An 18,141-nucleotide genomic window follows, 5' to 3' on the forward strand; every position below is an offset into this window, starting at 1 on the left:
CTCCTCTGACCCGCTTTCCTTCTCGGAGCCGGGCAGAGCAAGCCAGCGGTGCGGCCCCAGAGCCGATGTCCTTCTAAGGGCCGGGTCTGTCTGGCTGGGTGTCGTGACCTGTGCCTTGGCTGGGCCAGGTCAGGTAGCCTCCGCTAGCACCCTTAGCGGAGGACCCGGGAGCATAGATAGCTAGGCAAATAGCCGAGGGGTGAATTCCAGTATAGTACGGGTGAAGGGGCCGTTACCCCTTTTCAGTGTTGTATAATCCTGTTGAGTAATAATAAATAGTGCTGCCTCGACTACACCGTCTCTGTCGCTTGTGAACCCACTACACACACAATTCCATATTGGGCTCTATTGGAGGCTCGTCGTAAAGCGTTTAGTCGTTAACAAGGGTGGTAGTTAAGAGGGGGTCTACTGTGTAAGTTTACAGTGCAATGAGCAGTATATTTAGGACTGCAGCGCTGAGCGCAGGGTCACGGCAGCGGCATTAGCAAGGTACAGCAGGAGCAGGGTACAGCAGCAGCAGTAGGGTACAGCAGCAGGGGCAGTAGGGTACAGCAGCAGGGGCAGCAGCAGGGTACAGCAGCAGCAGGGTACAGCAGCAGCAGTGGGGTGCAGCAGCAGCAGTAGGGTACAGCAACAACAGGGTACAGCAGCAGCAGCAGTAGGGTACAGCAGCAGCAGTAGGGTACAACAGCAGCAGTAGAGTACAGCAGCAGCAGTAGGGTACAGCAGCCGGGTACAGCAGCAGTAGGGTACAGCAGCAGTTGGGTACAGCAGCAGCAGTAGGGTCCAGCAGCAGTTGGGTACAGCAGCAGCAGCAGTTGGGTACAGCAGCAGCAGTTGGGTACAGCAGCAGCAGTAGGGTACAACAGCAGGGTACAGCAGCAGCATGCAGCAGCAGTAGGGTACAGCAGCAGTTGGGTCCAGCAGCAGCAGTTGGGTACAGCAGCAGCAGCAGTTGGGTACAGCAGCAGCAGTTGGGTACAGCAGCAGCAGCAGTTGGGTATAGCAGCAGCAGTTGGGTACAGCAGCGGCAGCAGTTGGGTACAGCAGCGGCAGCAGTTGGGTACAGCAGCGGCAGCAGTTGGGTACAGCAGCGGCAGTAGTTGGGTACAGCAGCGGCAGCAGCAGTTGGGTACAGCAGCGGCAGCAGTTGGGTACAGCAGCGGCAGCAGTTGGGTACAGCAGCGGCAGCAGTTGGGTACAGCAGCGGCAGCAGTTGGGTACAGCAGCGGCAGCAGTTGGGTACAGCAGCGGCAGCAGTTGGGTACAACAGCGGCAGCAGTTGAGTACAGCAGCAGCAGTTGGGTACAGCAGCAGCAGCAGTTGGGTACAGCAGCAGCAGTTGGGTACAGCAGCGGCAGCAGTTGGGTACAGCAGCAGTTGGGTACAGCAGCGGCAGCAGTTGGGTACAGCAGCAGCAGTTGGGTACAGCAGCAGCAGTTGGGTACAGCAGCAGCAGTTGGGTACAGCAGCAGCAACAACAGTTGGGTACAGCAGCAGCAGTTGGTTACAGCAGCAGCAGTTGGGTACAGCAGCAGCAGTTGGGTACAGCAGCAGCAGCAGTTGGGTACAGCAGCAGCAGCAGTTGGGTACAGCAGCAGCAGCAGTTGGGTACAGCAGCAGCAGCAGTTGGGTACAGCAGCAGCAGCAGCAGTTGGGTACAGCAGCAGCAGCAGTTGGGTACAGCAGCAGCAGCAGTTGGGTACAGCAGCAGCAGCAGTTGGGTACAGCAGCAGCAGCAGTTGGGTACAGCAGCAGCAGCAGCAGTTGGGTACAGCAGCAGCAGCAGCAGTTGGGTACAGCAGCAGCAGCAGTTGGGTACAGCAGCAGCAGTTGGGTACAGCAGCAGCAGCAGTTGGGTACAGCAGCAGCAGCAGTTGGGTACAGCAGCAGCAGCAGTTGGGTACAGCAGCAGCAGCAGTTGGGTACAGCAGCAGCAGCAGCAGTTGGGTACAGCAGCAGCAGTTGGGTACAGCAGCAGCAGCAGTTGGGTACAGCAGCAGCAGTTGGGTACAGCAGCAGCAGCAGTTGGGTACAGCAGCAGCAGCAGTTGGGTACAGCAGCAGCAGCAGCAGTTGGGTACAGCAGCAGCAGCAGTTGGGTACAGCAGCAGCAGCAGTTGGGTACAGCAGCAGCAGTTGGGTACAGCAGCAGCAGTTGGGTACAGCAGCAGCAGCAGTTGGGTACAGCAGCAGCAGCAGCAGCAGTTGGGTACAGCAGCAGCAGCAGTTGGGTACAGCAGCAGCAGCAGTTGGGTACAGCAGCAGCAGCAGTTGGGTACAGCAGCAGCAGCAGCAGTTGGGTACAGCAGCAGCAGCAGTTGGGTACAGCAGCAGCAGCAGCAGTTGGGTACAGCAGCAGCAGCAGTTGGGTACAGCAGCAGCAGCAGTTGGGTACAGCAGCAGCAGCAGTTGGGTACAGCAGCAGCAGCAGCAGTTGGGTACAGCAGCAGCAGCAGCAGTTGGGTACAGCAGCAGCAGCAGCAGCAGAAGTTGGGTACAGCAGCAGCAGTTGGGTACAGCAGCAGCAGCAGTTGGGTACAGCAGCAGCAGCAGTTGGGTACAGCAGCAGCAGCAGTTGGGTACAGCAGCAGCAGCAGTTGGGTACAGCAGCAGCAGTTGGGTACAGCAGCAGCAGCAGCAGCAGCAGTTGGGTACAGCAGCAGCAGCAGTTGGGTACAGCAGCTGCAGCAGTTGGGTACAGCAGCAGCAGCAGTTGGGTACAGCAGCAGCAGCAGTTGGGTAGAGCAGCAGCAGCAGCAGTTGGGTACAGCAGCAGCAGCAGTTGGGTACAGCAGCAGCAGTTGGGTACAGCAGCAGCAGCAGTTGGGTACAGCAGCAGCAGCAGTTGGGTACAGCAGCAGCAGTTGGGTACAGCAGCAGCAGCAGCAGTTGGGTACAGCAGCAGCAGCAGTTGGGTACAGCAGCAGCAGCAGTTGGGTACAGCAGCAGCAGTTGGGTACAGCAGCAGCAGTTGGGTACAGCAGCAGCAGCAGTTGGGTACAGCAGCAGCAGCAGTTGGGTACAGCAGCAGCAGCAGTTGGGTACAGCAGCAGCAGCAGTTGGGTACAGCAGCAGCAGCAGTTGGGTACAGCAGCAGCAGCAGTTGGGTACAGCAGCAGCAGTTGGATACAGCAGCAGCAGCAGTTGGGTACAGCAGCAGCAGCAGTTGGGTACAGCAGCAGCAGCAGCAGTTGGGTACAGCAGCAGCAGCAGTTGGGTACAGCAGCAGCAGCAGTTGGGTACAGCAGCAGCAGTTGGGTACAGCAGCAGCAGCAGTTGGGTACAGCAGCAGCAGCAGTTGGGTACAGCAGCAGCAGTTGGGTACAGCAGCAGCAGTTGGGTACAGCAGCAGCAGCAGTTGGGTACAGCAGCAGCAGCAGTTGGGTACAGCAGCAGCAGCAGTTGGGTACAGCAGCAGCAGCAGTTGGGTACAGCAGCAGCAGCAGCAGCAGTTGGGTACAGCAGCAGCAGCAGCAGTTGGGTACAGCAGCAGCAGCAGCAGTTGGGTACAGCAGCAGCAGCAGTTGGGTACAGCAGCAGCAGCAGTTGGGTACAGCAGCAGCAGTTGGGTACAGCAGCAGCAGCAGCAGCAGTTGGGTACAGCAGCAGCAGCAGTTGGGTACAGCAGCAGCAGCAGTTGGGTACAGCAGCAGCAGCAGCAGTTGGGTACAGCAGCAGCAGCAGCAGTTGGGTACAGCAGCAGCAGCAGTTGGGTACAGCAGCAGCAGCAGTTGGGTACAGCAGCAGCAGCAGTTGGGTACAGCAGCAGCAGCAGTTGGGTACAGCAGCAGCAGCAGTTGGGTACAGCAGCAGCAGCAGTTGGGTACAGCAGCAGCAGCAGTTGGGTACAGCAGCAGCAGCAGCAGTTGGGTACAGCAGCAGCAGCAGCAGCAGAAGTTGGGTACAGCAGCAGCAGTTGGGTACAGCAGCAGCAGCAGTTGGGTACAGCAGCAGCAGCAGTTGGGTACAGCAGCAGCAGCAGTTGGGTACAGCAGCAGCAGCAGTTGGGTACAGCAGCAGCAGTTGGGTACAGCAGCAGCAGCAGCAGCAGTTGGGTACAGCAGCAGCAGCAGTTGGGTACAGCAGCTGCAGCAGTTGGGTACAGCAGCAGCAGCAGTTGGGTACAGCAGCAGCAGCAGTTGGGTAGAGCAGCAGCAGCAGCAGTTGGGTACAGCAGCAGCAGCAGTTGGGTACAGCAGCAGCAGTTGGGTACAGCAGCAGCAGCAGTTGGGTACAGCAGCAGCAGCAGCAGTTGGGTACAGCAGCAGCAGCAGTTGGGTACAGCAGCAGCAGCAGCAGTTGGGTACAGCAGCAGCAGCAGTTGGGTACAGCAGCAGCAGCAGTTGGGTACAGCAGCAGCAGTTGGGTACAGCAGCAGCAGCAGTTGGGTACAGCAGCAGCAGCAGTTGGGTACAGCAGCAGCAGCAGTTGGGTACAGCAGCAGCAGCAGTTGGGTACAGCAGCAGCAGCAGTTGGGTACAGCAGCAGCAGCAGTTGGGTACAGCAGCAGCAGTTGGATACAGCAGCAGCAGCAGTTGGGTACAGCAGCAGCAGCAGTTGGGTACAGCAGCAGCAGCAGCAGCAGTTGGGTACAGCAGCAGCAGCAGTTGGGTACAGCAGCAGCAGCAGTTGGGTACAGCAGCAGCAGCAGTTGGGTACAGCAGCAGCAGTTGGGTACAGCAGCAGCAGCAGTTGGGTACAGCAGCAGCAGCAGTTGGGTACAGCAGCAGCAGTTGGGTACAGCAGCAGCAGTTGGGTACAGCAGCAGCAGCAGTTGGGTACAGCAGCAGCAGCAGCAGTTGGGTACAGCAGCAGCAGCAGTTGGGTACAGCAGCAGCAGCAGTTGGGTACAGCAGCAGCAGCAGCAGTTGGGTACAGCAGCAGCAGCAGCAGTTGGGTACAGCAGCAGCAGCAGCAGCAGTTGGGTACAGCAGCAGCAGCAGTTGGGTACAGCAGCAGCAGCAGTTGGGTACAGCAGCAGCAGCAGCAGTTGGGTACAGCAGCAGCAGTTGGGTACAGCAGCAGCAGTTGGGTACAGCAGCAGCAGCAGTTGGGTACAGCAGCAGCAGTTGGGTACAGCAGCCGCAGCAGTTGGGTACAGCAGCAGCAGCAGTTGGGTACAGCAGCAGCAGCAGTTGGGTACAGCAGCAGCAGCAGCAGTTGGGTACAGCAGCAGCAGCAGCAGAAGTTGGGTACAGCAGCAGCAGCAGTTGGGTACAGCAGCAGCAGCAGTTGGGTACAGCAGCAGCAGTTGGGTACAGCAGCAGCAGCAGCAGTTGGGTACAGCAGCAGCAGTTGGGTACAGCAGCAGCAGCAGCAGTTGGGTACAGCAGCAGCAGCAGTTGGGTACAGCAGCAGCAGCAGTTGGGTACAGCAGCAGCAGCAGCAGTTGGGTACAGCAGCAGCAGCAGTTGGGTACAGCAGCAGCAGCAGTTGGGTACAGCAGCAGCAGCAGTTGGGTACAGCAGCAGCAGTTGGGTACAGCAGCAGCAGTTGGGTACAGCAGCAGCAGCAGTTGGGTACAGCAGCAGCAGCAGTTGGGTACGGTACAGCAGCAGCAGTTGGGTACAGCAGCAGCAGCAGTTGGGTACAGCAGCAGCAGCAGTTGGGTACAGCAGCAGCAGCAGTTGGGTACAGCAGCAGCAGCAGTTGGGTACAGCAGCAGCAGTTGGGTACAGCAGCAGCAGCAGTTGGGTACAGCAGCAGCAGCAGTTGGGTACAGCAGCAGCAGCAGTTGGGTACAGCAGCAGCAGTTGGGTACAGCAGCAGCAGTTGGATACAGCAGCAGCAGCAGTTGGGTACAGCAGCAGCAGCAGTTGGGTAGAGCAGCAGCAGCAGCAGTTGGGTACAGCAGCAGCAGCAGTTGGGTACAGCAGCAGCAGCAGTTGGGTACAGCAGCAGCAGCAGTTGGGTACAGCAGCAGCAGCAGCAGTTGGGTACAGCAGCAGCAGTTGGGTACAGCAGCAGCAGCAGTTGGGTACAGCAGCAGCAGCAGCAGTTGGGTACAGCAGCAGCAGCAGCAGTTGGGTACAGCAGCAGCAGCAGCAGTTGGGTACAGCAGCAGCAGCAGTTGGGTACAGCAGCAGCAGCAGCAGTTGGGTACAGCAGCAGCAGCAGCAGTTGGGTACAGCAGCAGCAGTTGGGTACAGCAGCAGCAGTTGGGTACAGCAGCAGCAGTTGGGTACAGCAGCAGCAGTTGGGTACAGCAGCAGCAGCAGTTGGGTACAGCAGCAGCAGCAGTTGGGTACAGCAGCAGCAGCAGTTGGGTACAGCAGCAGCAGCAGTTGGGTACAGCAGCAGCAGCAGCAGCAGTTGGGTACAGCAGCAGCAGCAGCAGCAGTTGGGTACAGCAGCAGCAGCAGCAGTTGGGTACAGCAGCAGCAGCAGTTGGGTACAGCAGCAGCAGCAGTTGGGTACAGCAGCAGCAGCAGCAGTTGGGTACAGCAGCAGCAGCAGCAGTTGGGTACAGCAGCAGCAGCAGTTGGGTACAGCAGCAGCAGCAGTTGGGTACAGCAGCAGCAGCAGCAGTTGGGTACAGCAGCAGCAGCAGTTGGGTACAGCAGCAGCAGCAGTTGGGTACAGCAGCAGCAGCAGTTGGGTACAGCAGCAGCAGCAGTTGGGTACAGCAGCAGCAGCAGTTGGGTACAGCAGCAGCAGCAGTTGGGTACAGCAGCAGCAGCAGCAGTTGGGTACAGCAGCAGCAGCAGCAGTTGGGTACAGCAGCAGCAGCAGCAGCAGAAGTTGGGTACAGCAGCAGCAGTTGGGTACAGCAGCAGCAGCAGTTGGGTACAGCAGCAGCAGCAGTTGGGTACAGCAGCAGCAGCAGTTGGGTACAGCAGCAGCAGCAGTTGGGTACAGCAGCAGCAGTTGGGTACAGCAGCAGCAGCAGCAGTTGGGTACAGCAGCAGCAGCAGTTGGGTACAGCAGCTGCAGCAGTTGGGTACAGCAGCAGCAGCAGTTGGGTACAGCAGCAGCAGCAGTTGGGTAGAGCAGCAGCAGCAGCAGTTGGGTACAGCAGCAGCAGCAGTTGGGTACAGCAGCAGCAGTTGGGTACAGCAGCAGCAGCAGTTGGGTACAGCAGCAGCAGCAGCAGTTGGGTACAGCAGCAGCAGCAGTTGGGTACAGCAGCAGCAGCAGCAGTTGGGTACAGCAGCAGCAGCAGTTGGGTACAGCAGCAGCAGCAGTTGGGTACAGCAGCAGTTGGGTACAGCAGCAGCAGCAGTTGGGTACAGCAGCAGCAGCAGTTGGGTACAGCAGCAGCAGCAGTTGGGTACAGCAGCAGCAGCAGTTGGGTACAGCAGCAGCAGCAGTTGGGTACAGCAGCAGCAGCAGTTGGGTACAGCAGCAGCAGTTGGATACAGCAGCAGCAGCAGTTGGGTACAGCAGCAGCAGCAGTTGGGTACAGCAGCAGCAGCAGCAGCAGTTGGGTACAGCAGCAGCAGCAGTTGGGTACAGCAGCAGCAGCAGTTGGGTACAGCAGCAGCAGCAGTTGGGTACAGCAGCAGCAGTTGGGTACAGCAGCAGCAGCAGTTGGGTACAGCAGCAGCAGCAGTTGGGTACAGCAGCAGCAGTTGGGTACAGCAGCAGCAGCAGTTGGGTACAGCAGCAGCAGCAGCAGTTGGGTACAGCAGCAGCAGCAGTTGGGTACAGCAGCAGCAGCAGTTGGGTACAGCAGCAGCAGCAGCAGCAGTTGGGTACAGCAGCAGCAGCAGCAGTTGGGTACAGCAGCAGCAGCAGCAGTTGGGTACAGCAGCAGCAGCAGTTGGGTACAGCAGCAGCAGCAGTTGGGTACAGCAGCAGCAGCAGCAGTTGGGTACAGCAGCAGCAGTTGGGTACAGCAGCAGCAGTTGGGTACAGCAGCAGCAGTTGGGTACAGCAGCCGCAGCAGTTGGGTACAGCAGCAGCAGCAGTTGGGTACAGCAGCAGCAGCAGTTGGGTACAGCAGCAGCAGCAGCAGTTGGGTACAGCAGCAGCAGCAGCAGCAGCAGAAGTTGGGTACAGCAGCAGCAGCAGTTGGGTACAGCAGCAGCAGCAGTTGGGTACAGCAGCAGCAGTTGGGTACAGCAGCAGCAGCAGCAGTTGGGTACAGCAGCAGCAGTTGGGTACAGCAGCAGCAGCAGCAGCAGTTGGGTACAGCAGCAGCAGCAGTTGGGTACAGCAGCAGCAGCAGTTGGGTACAGCAGCAGCAGCAGCAGCAGTTGGGTACAGCAGCAGCAGCAGTTGGGTACAGCAGCAGCAGCAGTTGGGTACAGCAGCAGCAGCAGTTGGGTACAGCAGCAGCAGTTGGGTACAGCAGCAGCAGTTGGGTACAGCAGCAGCAGCAGTTGGGTACAGCAGCAGCAGCAGTTGGGTACGGTACAGCAGCAGCAGTTGGGTACAGCAGCAGCAGCAGTTGGGTACAGCAGCAGCAGCAGTTGGGTACAGCAGCAGCAGCAGTTGGGTACAGCAGCAGCAGCAGTTGGGTACAGCAGCAGCAGCAGTTGGGTACAGCAGCAGCAGCAGTTGGGTACAGCAGCAGCAGCAGTTGGGTACAGCAGCAGCAGCAGTTGGGTACAGCAGCAGCAGTTGGGTACAGCAGCAGCAGTTGGATACAGCAGCAGCAGCAGTTGGGTACAGCAGCAGCAGCAGTTGGGTAGAGCAGCAGCAGCAGTTGGGTAGAGCAGCAGCAGCAGCAGTTGGGTACAGCAGCAGCAGCAGTTGGGTACAGCAGCAGCAGCAGTTGGGTACAGCAGCAGCAGCAGTTGGGTACAGCAGCAGCAGCAGTTGGGTACAGCAGCAGCAGTTGGGTACAGCAGCAGCAGCAGTTGGGTACAGCAGCAGCAGCAGCAGTTGGGTACAGCAGCAGCAGCAGCAGTTGGGTACAGCAGCAGCAGCAGCAGTTGGGTACAGCAGCAGCAGCAGCAGTTGGGTACAGCAGCAGCAGCAGCAGTTGGGTACAGCAGCAGCAGTTGGGTACAGCAGCAGCAGTTGGGTACAGCAGCAGCAGTTGGGTACAGCAGCAGCAGTTGGGTACAGCAGCAGCAGCAGCAGTTGGGTACAGCAGCAGCAGTTGGGTACAGCAGCAGCAGCAGCAGTTGGGTACAGCAGCAGCAGCAGTTGGGTACAGCAGCAGCAGCAGTTGGGTACAGCAGCAGCAGCAGTTGGGTACAGCAGCGTCGCAGCCCACCACGACTCGTCTTTGTCGCGGACCTTCGAGTCGCCGCGGGCAATTTTCGGAGGCGCTGCTGCTGATGTTGCTATGGCAACCACGTGGGGTGGGGTGGGGGCGCGTGCCCCCACCCCACCCCCCTCAGATAACCTCGCGCGTTCGTTTCGGGGGCATGACGTCACGGCCGAATCGGGGCTAACGACGTCACGACCGAAACGGGGGCTAAAAACGTCACGTCCGGGGCAAGTGTGAGGGCGAGGAGGGGGTGGGGGCAGCGCGTGACCCCGTGAGGAAGACTTCGCCAACTGCGCATCCCACCGCTCCTCACACACTCCTCACCCTGCTGCTTGCTCCGGCTGCTGGTGCCGCCGCCGCCGCCTCCGCCGCCTTAACGAGAAGGTGGGTCGTAGAGGAAGTGCTGCGCCGGCAACGGTGTTAGAGCCAGGATCGCCGAGTGTCGGGGTGTTCGGGGGACCGAGTATGGGGGCGGGGGAGTAGATTTGGGGGGATCAGGAGACTAAGTTATCAGGGGCTGGCGGTCTCCAAGGGGATTTGGAGGGGTCCCTGTAGTGTAGCTCGTCAGTGGTCGCGGTGTTTAGGTGGATTGTTCCTGTGCTGAACCCATGAAGGAGCCGTGAGAGGCTGCGCGCCAGAATCTCTTGTCCCCCCCCCCCCGACTGATCACGCGGGGCGCATCGTTTCGGTTCTGTTTGTGTGGAAGCTTCGCGTGGCGTCTGTGCGGTGTCCATCAACAACCGCACGCCGAGCGACGCGCGGAGGCACCGAGACAGTTATGGCTGCGTAACAATCGCATAGATAAAGATCCCCCGTTATAGCCTCAACAGACTGTTGAGGCTAGTGCTGTGAGCGAGCACCTGTGAAGGCCGACACTGCACGAGAGGGCGGTGTAGCCAGACCCAAGTTCCGGCGGCCTTCGTCTCCCTGGTGCTGATATTTACACAACGCATCGGGTACTTATTTAAGGATGAGTCGACCTAGGGGAGGCCCAGGACCGGTTCGGATAATCGTCACTGGTGTTGGTGGCCGTAAGCGGGAATCTAACTCTAGCCTCCAATGCAGCACAAACTACTCGGCCACCGCTCCCCATCACAAACAACAACAACCGCGCGCCTGGGACCCTCCTTTCTCGGCTCAAGGCAGCACGGGGGCGGCCCTCACCCACTCGTTATGTACTTGACCCAGTGTTGGGACATCCTACGTTCCTTTGGCAGGGATCGAGTCACTCAAATGTAATAGCGGCGCCGGGGTGGTGCTACCCCCCCCCCCTCTTCGGTGCCCGCTGCTTTCCTGGGGGAACATTGCGGACGTTTATAGCCCCGCGTCCGTCTCGTGTCCAACTCGGCGGTGAGCGGCGCCAGAGAGGGCAGTTGAGGCCGCGAGAGTAGCCGGGTTCTCCCCACCCTCCCCTGCGCGACTCCACGGCCGACGCCGGAGACACCGGCGCAGGCAGTGACCTTGATACACAGGCGAGAGAGGAGATGTCATTTCCCTCGCCTCGCCTGGCGTGCAGGCCGCGTGGGTTCGACCCCGACCGCGGACGATGCCTGTTGTATATTTGGAGTTTCCATGATCTCTCTCCCCGTGGTGGTCGCGTGGGTTCTCACCGTGTTTTCCCCCCTCCGCATTTACAAACGTGGGTCTTAGATTATTTGGCTGCTCCTCAAAATTCCCACCTGATATACGATACTTCGATAAGCTATCACATGTGACCACGTAGCCTCTGAAAAGAGCTAGCAGCTCAGTGGGCTTTACCTGGTAAAATGTAAATACTGTAGTTAAATAGACTCCACTCCTTGGTGCCACGGACTCTCTGACTGCCCTGCTTTCTCACATCGGTTGGGCTCCTCGCCCACGTGTCACTGTCGGCCCTCAGAATATGGGCCCCCTAAACAGTGGCTCGCATGGCAACGCAGCCCCGCAAGATATTTCTCAACGCCTTATCTTCTTTCTCACGCTCCTCCACTTTTATCTCTGGGCGGTGGCGTGAACTCAGCGGTGATGCGTTCGCTACTTGAGTTTGACTATATTTGACTTGTTCCACGGACAATCCCATCTAGCCAGTTTCCCGGCTGTTTTACATGGGAGATCCGCGCGGCGTAAGCACAGCAACAGGAGATAAAAACGCGTCAAGGTTGCAGTGAACGAGTACTGGGTCCTTTATAAATAGAGTTCTTTCGGTAAAGTCACGTAGGTAGAAAAATAATAGATCACGACGCTTCGATCGCAACACAAGCAATCGTCATCAGGTGGGACAACCACAGCAAGAAAAAATTTAAGTATGCAAGAGATCTGCCATGGCACGAGGTTATATAGGCCTCGGCAGTAGGGGTGAGAGAGAAGGGGGGGAATACTTATTACCAAACAAAGTTTTAACAATTGGAATTGTTTATAGGGATAAGGAGGCACTTGTGAGGCTACGGGGGGGGGGGGTGTAGAGGAGCTGAGTGGCCCTTTAGGTAATTGGTCGATTTGTTGAAGAAGACCTTTCGGATGAAAATAGCACAGTGCTGGTCTCTGGATATCCATGGGAGACAGGTGACAGTGAGTGTACAGGTTGCGATTGTGAGTTCCATAGGTGTGCGGTCAAGGGCAACACGGAGAGCACAGTAGTGGTGTCGTGCAATGAGACGTTTTAAGGTAGATTCAGAAGCTAGGTGGTAGATGGTGTCACAGTAATCAGACATGGGCAGGATGGTGGCAGTAGAAGGACTCTTCTACTTACGAACGAGTTAGGTTCCAGAGGTCAGTTTGTCTATCTTTACTCCTGTCCATTCCAAACATGTTGTACGGCATGTACACTAAACATGGGGAATGGTTTTAAAAGTTGCATAATCTCCTATAGATGTAGATGCCACTGGTTCATTATGTTCTGCAGATCTATTAGGCCGTAAGGTGAACTAGGGAAAAGTGGCTAGAAAATGATTTTCGTTCCCACACCTGGGAACTACTTTTTAAATGAATTTTTTCATAGACAAAACCATTTTCGACTTTATGTTAAAAGTTCTCCGCAAAATACCCTGCAGTTTTTTTTCAAAATCCATAAATGTATATAATTGTGAATTGGGAAAAAACGAAAATCTTATGCTGCTGGTTTTGTTTGTAACTTTATTTCTATACATTTTAGCAACACAAAATATCTCTCAAACTGACACTTATACATGTACCTAAACACTTGAGACAGGTTTTGGTGCATTATATACTCAAGTGTGAATGTAGACCATGAAATATGGCAAATTTGTAGAAAATATGCTTCAACTTCATGGATTGGCACTAAGCAAAATTAAACATAAACATTTTAAATTTAGCAAAACTGTGATGTTTTGTACATCAAAATTTTCAGTAGGTACTGTGTAATCACAGAAAGATACAAATATAAGCACACTTTGGCCCAAGTTGGCTGAAACGACTCGAAATGCTACACTGTCCCCTTGTTTTGGAATGCTGCCAAAAAAATTACAATTCTACCACAGATTCTTTACAGCTCAAAATCACCTTAAATTATAACACAGCGCATGTTTACTCATCGGTATCATCCCTATCACTATCAGAGCCATCATCCCATGTAGGTTTTTCTTCTGTTTCCTGTGAAACATTTGCACAATTTTGGCACCGACATAAATCAGTACAAGACAGTCTTGCAGACATACAGGAACATCTTCCCGTCTCACATTTGCTGTGCTTGCAACTGCAGTGGACTGCCTGCAACACACTTTCAGGGGCAGGATTTCTAGTCATCCAGGTCACTGTTAACTCACCATCCTCAAGGTGCCATCCATTGGCAACGGGTGAAGGGGCACACATTATACCTTTTCAGAGAATGTCTCATTATGGCTGCTTGGTAGTTTGCCCTTTTGCAGTGTTGGTACAGGGCGTCACTTGTAAGGGGCATGGATAGTTCTGGAAAAGCTGACGATGCCAGCACTGCCTAAAGGATATGACACAGTTCCCAAGGAATAAGACAGAATTTCCTGCAGGTAAATTTTTCTACTTTGACCTATGACGAGTAATCTGGAGAATAGTTTCTTGTCGGCATGTAGAATCACTTCCTTGCCTGCTGCAGATTTCTTCTTTGTCTTTGCTTGGTCACTAAAGGTCTTTGTGTTTTGATGGGAGCAACTATGTCAACTGATGGTGATAACAGTCTTTGGTCCATAAACTCTTTGACAGCATTTTCCCCCTTTTTCCGGAGCTGCGAGCAAATCCCACATGATTTCTTCAGCTGCTACTGTCCCAGAGCTAAGACACACAATGCCATCTTGGTGTGTGTCAAAAGGATTCAGCATGGAATCTAGGGTGGAAATTATTTTGGTCACAGCCCTTTCATCAGCATGAATTCGTGTGCTGTCAAGGTCTTTTCGTTTCTTTATATCGGGAGATTTACCTGCCATTGCCTCACATTGGCTTGCTATGGCAGCCCTTTCATGTTGCGACAATATCCAGCGATATACTTCAGCCCGATTCTGTGTTAACCCTGTCCAACCACCCTTTGTCTTGGAATCTCTGTTGCATGTTTGGTCACAAGCAATCGAGGCAAATCCATGGACACTTTGACGTTGGACAGTCCACTGGCCTTTAACACTGAGCTCACTGTGGCAAGAAGGATGTGTGAGGGGCAATTTGATCATTTCCAGCCAGTAAGAAGATAAATACCTAGCATAATTTACACGATCGTACGCAAAAAACCATGCCATCATCAAGCGCACTGTTGACAGGTGAAGCTGCCAATCCGATTCTCGTGTTGCTCTCACAAATAGAAGGAGTATCTGTACCATGTCGATGTATGAACTCCAGAAGGCAAACGTTGGGTTTTCTGCATTTCTTCTTTTAACAAAGTCTTCATATTTCGAACACATTTTGTCAAATATCTCATTTGCACACAAAACAACCATTGTTCTGTCCGGGAATGCACATTTGATCTCATTGATGACATCCAGACACTCATATCTCTCCTCTTGTGGCAGAGAATCTAAGAAGGTGAGAAGTCTCATGCGTTGCAGACTCTCATACAGAAGTTTGTGTGCCCTCATGCTGCGGTTGTAATGATGACCACTGATCACTCCATTGATGGATCCTGGGGCAACAACTTTGGACTCAATGACTATGTCTTGCAGTCCTGCATCTTCAAACCTTTTTCCTAGAATGCTCAGGTAGGACATGCATGTGTGAAATTCACCTAATCTAATCGCTTTACGCTGAGTAAAGTCATCATCTTTACAGCTGATTTGCTGAGCTTTGGCATATATAGCTTTTTCAAAAACTAACACTATATGGTCCAGTTCTAGCTGATTATAAATTTGGACACTTAGCTTCAGAATTGTGTTTACTGTTGACATCTCTGTCGGTGAAGCCTCATTGACTGGAAGATAATACAGTGCTGACTTTTGCAGAGTGCCATCACCTCGAAGTAATGTATGTAAACCTGTCCAGCTTGGTATTGTGCATCTTTCAGCATCTATGGACTTTACAAAAACATATGCCAGTTCAGTTTGTACAGCAGACACCGTGTTCAATTTGTATGTGTCTGCCTGTAATGGAACATTTTCCTGATGAAACAAGTTATATGGTCCTTGTCTATTAGACTGATGGTACTGTTCGACAGGGATGCTAGGGGGTACTTTCAATGAGGTTTTTCCCTTCTGTAGTGGTTGTCTGTTTGTTGTTGACACAGGTTCAACTACAGAACTTTGCAGCATAATCCCATTTGTGTGGTGGGTAGTTCCACGACCTGACAGTGTCTCCTCCCCAAAGTCAATATTGTCCCACACAAGTACTGTAGTAACCTTCTATGAGAATCCCTTTGGTATTTTGTCTCTGCCCTCTACTAGTTGAAGTTGGGCAAGGCTAGTGTCTAGACTGACAACTGTGTCCCATGCTGCACAATGTCCAAGTCTATTTAGAAGTGACACAATTTGTGATGAACCTGTTAAATGGCGAACCGTTAGACCAAGACACAATGATTTAGGGGTCTGCCTCCGACCCTTAGATGCAAGATACACAATGTCTTGACAGATACATATCACTTTTAGGTTCAAATCATTTGGAATATCAACATAATGGGCCAGTGTTGGTTCCTCAGTTGCACCAATAATCCAGGAAATCAGATTGTACAGTTCAATTTGAACAACAGATTTTGCCTCGCTCACATTTAGGTCATCTGATGTGGGTAGCCACGGGCATTTCATACCGGGAGAGTCACACAGAAGCATCTTTAATATTAATGCCGCACTGTAAAGTGTCCTCGTGTCCTCTGCAGTATTGATGGAGGCCATTGAACTTGGTCTTTGTGGACCAGCTTTTGCACTAGCCCTGTTTTCAGTCATTTCGCTAGTTACCTCAGTTGACTCTGTTGTTTCTGTACTTGATGGATGAGGTAGCCTGTCTATCAGCTTATCTGCAGACAATGTCTCAACGAAAACCATCTCACTTATGTTGCGCTTCTTGAGGGAGTGAAACACCAGCTGGGGGAAATCACGGGCCAACCTCCTACTTTTGAAATGTGAAAATGTGAGGAAATTATTCATTAATATTTATTAATATAAAATATTGCTAACTCACTGTTCTTCTGAGGTCACAGTAACTGATGCACTAGACTTTGTCAAGAACCTGGTGTACTGTCTATAACAGGACTTGTGGTATCGCACCTCCAGAGACACACAGTCTTTGTCTCGAATATGCACAAGAATGCTAGTGTCTTCCTTCATCTCAGCAGCTTTCAGCAAATTGCCTGTAAATAAATAAATAAAACTAATTCAACTAATAAAAAACTGTGTTAAGAGTTAAACAATATTGAGTGTTCTGGCTGTAGCTGTATGCAAAACAATGCAAATCTGTTTCTGACTGTAAAATAAACATTACATAAATTATGTAATTGTAATTGAAAGTTAGCCATGGTACCCAGCATAAGGGAATAAACGATCAAACGTGTGTGTTTGTGTGTGTTTTGTTTTTACCTACGTGCTGACGTTTCTGCCTGTGAAAGATGGTCCTTCTGGCGTTTGCCTCCCACAGTAATGTACTTGTCCGTTTTCTTACAAATTATGCACAAGGCAGAAAGCACAGGACCAGCACAAGCTACTGACAGGCCGGTCCTGGACCTAAGTTTTTTTGCGGGACAATCAACTGCAGCGATACTAACGTTACTACCCGATGGCACAGACTGGCCTTGATCTTGAGCATCAGGACGCTGTGTGGCCCGTTTCTCGGCCGCATCCAAGCGCTTTTTGTCAATGAAACGCCTGTAGCAAGTGGAGTGAAACCCAGCGTCTTCGGAAACATTGTCAAACTCGATTTCTAGACAATGTTTGTATGTTTCTGCTATTCTCCGATTCTCACCTTGCAAAAAAAGCCACCGTTTGACGCAGTTTCTGAATGTATCCCACCGTGTCCGTGTAAAATCCTTTGTTTCTTCTTTCTTTATGGATGTGAGATGCATGTAGCATTGTTTAAAATACTTTTTACGGACTTTTGAAGGAGGTCTGGCCGTAATTTCCTCCTCTTCACTACTCGACATTGACAACAAGGGCGCAGACATCTTGGACTAATGTTTACCTCTCGTCCCAAAAAGCAGCCACCTTATTGGTCTAGCGGGAAGCACGTGACGCAACGCCTCATCACTGATGATCAAAATATTATTACGCGAGGAAAGAAATATTGCCGACTTTAAACAATAATAAAAAATAAACTGCAGGATTAGACATGGAGAACTTTTATTTTCACGGCCAACAGCAATAGATCTTTTTATTAGAATGAAAAGAATTTAGTGCCCCATATATGGGAACGGGATTAAACGTAAAACGTCTTCACCTTACGGCCTATATTGCGCGGCAGTTGAACTTAGAACTCTCGGTCAAAACAGGCAACTGCACATACGGACAGGTTTGTTCGTATCTTTTAAAGTTCATAGGTCGACTGCAAGTAGAGGAGTCCTTGTATCTATATTCGAGGTGGAATGCAGCATTTGGTTCTGTATAGTAACCAATTTAATTTGTTTTTATCTTGTTGGCCACGTGGTCAATATGCATCTCAAAAGACAGGATCGAGTCCAGAATAACGCCTAGATATTTAAAGTTGACCTCAATAATATGCGATTCCAGAGCCGCAATATGCATAGGTGGTGGGACAGGTTTAAGGCAGCCGGAGAGTATTTAAGTTAATTGGAAGATAATCAAAGTCCTGTTTTAGATACTCTTGTAACTTCCTCCATGGAGTTTATAGAGCCCATCAGGACTGTCAGCAGGACTGTCAAAGTGCAAATTGGAGATGTCTCGATTGTTGATGTACGCGTTTTGTCAAGGTTCACAGTTTGAATCCCAGATCACCCTGATTATTACTGACGGTATAATTTCCAAAGAAATACTACCTGCCGCCTGCCTCACAGTGACCCGTGACGTCATTCGCAGACATCACGGGCTAAATTTGCCAAATTTGTTAATTACACGACAAAGAACGCAATTGGAATTATACACAGTGATAATCACCTCCTACTGGCAGACTACTGCCCCAGGTCACTCTAAATCCTGGTCTCCTGAGTTCTCACCTTCCCTATCTTCCCCCTTACCCTGCCTCTCTTATTGTGTCTCTCTCCAATTTTCTGTGACTCTGGGCCAACCACCGCCTGGGGTTGCCATTGCCAATTGGCACCTGCTGGCGCGGCACTGCACGGGGGGGGGGGTGGCGTCCGATTCCAGCTCGAGCTGGCAGCTGTGATAGCACGGGCTGTGGGTAAGGGCAGGGTGCAGCATGGGGACTGTGGACCCTCGGCTAGCGTGGGCCCCTCCCCCTCTCAGGTAGGCAGGCAGGCCAAAGGGCCCCCTGCCTGCGATGCGTGTTCAGGTATGAGTGGCACGGGGGGGACAAGGACATTGCCGAGGTGACGCCGCTCGTTGGGATTCTCTTCGAACTCACGGTGATGCTGCGGCGGTCAGCGCTTTCCTGTTGAACCGCGTGACCGATGCGTCGGTTAAACACCAG

General features: G+C 53.1%; 1 protein-coding gene across 3 annotated transcripts in view; it reads left to right on the forward strand.

Annotated features, from left to right (window-relative positions):
* Positions 1-9,397: 9,397 nt before the first annotated feature.
* ME2 (malic enzyme 2) overlaps positions 9,398-18,141 on the forward strand; it is a 69,837-nt gene continuing 61,093 nt past the window's right edge. For 2 of the 3 annotated variants that reach the window (XM_078617258.1, XM_078617262.1), the window contains exon 1: positions 9,398-9,549. The gene's annotated coding sequence lies outside the window, so the exon portion shown is untranslated. Of the gene's footprint in view, positions 9,550-18,054; positions 18,077-18,141 lie in introns of those variants that run through there. The other variant, XM_078617259.1, reaches the window with a different exon arrangement.

Source organism: Lampetra planeri, chromosome 53 (genome assembly GCF_965212315.1).
Source record: "Lampetra planeri chromosome 53, kcLamPlan1.2.h2, whole genome shotgun sequence".
Taxonomy (NCBI): Eukaryota; Metazoa; Chordata; class Hyperoartia; order Petromyzontiformes; family Petromyzontidae; genus Lampetra; species Lampetra planeri.